Consider the following 2,195-nt stretch of genomic DNA (forward strand, 5'->3'; position numbering starts at 1 on the left):
CCGTATGATTGACAGGAAAAGCGGGAACGCCCCTCCCTCGCTTTAACTCCACATCCATGACGTATGTATTTCGTGTTTTTATTGTTTTATAGTAACTTTTATACATCATAGGCATATTTAAAATACTTAAATGGATTTTCATAGGGTTGTTAAAATATTGTTTTATTGTAATTGTAATGTTTTACATTGCTGTATTTTTATTTTTATTTAATTTTAAGCACAATATAAACAATTACAAACATCCACAATTTTCATTATTAATTTCTATAGTTTCTATAGTTTCTAAAAAAAAATAAAAAATATATAAAATAAATAATAATAATAATAATAATAATACTGACTCCAAGCTTTTGAATGCTACAGTATATATTGTTACAAAAGCTTTTTATTTCAGATAAATGCTGATCTTTTGATCTTTCTATTCATCAAAGAATCCTTAAAAAATTTACTCAACTGTTTTAAATATTTATAATAATAATATTATTAAAATATTAGTTTCTTGAGCAGCAAATCATCATATTAGAATGATTTCTGAAGATCATGTGACAATGAAGACTGGAGTAATGATGCTGAAAATACATCTGCGCATCACAGAAATAAATTACAGTTTAACACATATTCACATAGAAAACAGTTATTTTAAATAGTAAAAATATTTCACAATTTTACTGCCTTTAATGTATTTCGGATCAAATAAATGCAGGCTTGGTGAGCAGAAGAGACTTCTTTAAAAGCATTAAAAGTCTTATTGTTCAAAATAAAATAACATTACAATGTTTAAAACAAGCGTGACAACTTGCCCCAACTTATAATTCTCTTGTCCTGAGGTCACATTTTTCCTGCTGGTTCAAGTATATTATACATCTGACTTTTATCTTTAGGTATTTGCATTTTAAATCAGAATTCATAACCCTGAAAACTTGTTTTGAAGTAGAAGTTTGACACAATACATTAGAGAAACTGTGGCTGTTATGTAAGTGTAGTTTTGACCTGTACTCATGTCTATGGATGAGGCAGTAAGAAGCAGCTGTGGCTGTGCTGTCAGGTGTTTTTGTCTGTTTTCAGGTTTTGGTTTCACATGCTGAAACTGAACTGAACACAAACAAGATCTAAACCAGTGATTTATGAAGGTCACGACCTGCTTCACCGTATAATAATCATGTAGTGCCTCGTATGAACATTTGATGTTCATTGTATCATTTTACAAATTTAAATAATTTATATTAATTAATAATAATATTAATAATATTTTTCATATTTTATTTTATTTTTTATTTATTTTAATCTAGGTCTGCCAACTAGAAATGATGCAAAAGACCTCAGAACTCACAAATTTTAGAATTATTTTATTTATATTGAATGTTTTATTTTTAATTAATGTATTTTTTTAGTTATTTCATATTGTATGTTATTTTATTCTAGGTCTGCCACCTAGAAATGATCAAAAACCTCATAAATTCTACAACTTTTTATTTTATTTTATGCAACCTAGAATTTTTTAAAAAGTTCCAATAACTTTGCCAACTATTTTAAATTTATTATGCATTATATTTAATGTTTATATGTGTAATATTATATTATTTAATTTTTCTATATAATGTTTGTTTGTTTGTTTTTTGTTATATAATTGTATTTTTTAAGTCTACAACAAATAAACACAAAATTTTTTTTATTTTATTTTTGTATTTTATGCCTGCAACCTAAAATATTCAAAATACCTCCATAATTCTACAACTTTTTTTTGTCTGCAATCTAGAAACATTCGAAAAGATCTCAGAACTCAGAAATACAATTTTATTCTGTTTTTTTAAAATGATTATTATTATTATTTTTTTTATTTATGTTGTTTACATTAATAAAATGGTTCACACATGCTATTTCACACTCGTTTGCATTTGTTTGGGTTTTTTGGAACTCAAAGGGAGATATTTAGCATAATGTTCATGCCTCCATGCTGTCAGGGTACATAAAAGTGTGTTGTTGCACGTTTGAGAAATGAAACTTTTTAAAACCACTTCGCTTAAGCTCAGTTCAGCAGAATGAACGTCTTAGATGATCTGTTATTATATTTGATGAGCTTCAGATCATTTATTCTTATTGAAAGGCTGAAAAGATCCAGATGAGATCAACACGCAGTTTTCTACAGTGACATAGCTGTTCTGATCCCATGTTAGAGCTGTTGAGTGTTGTTACAG

Source organism: Cyprinus carpio, chromosome B20, assembly GCF_018340385.1.
Source record: "Cyprinus carpio isolate SPL01 chromosome B20, ASM1834038v1, whole genome shotgun sequence".
Taxonomy (NCBI): domain Eukaryota; kingdom Metazoa; phylum Chordata; class Actinopteri; order Cypriniformes; family Cyprinidae; genus Cyprinus; species Cyprinus carpio.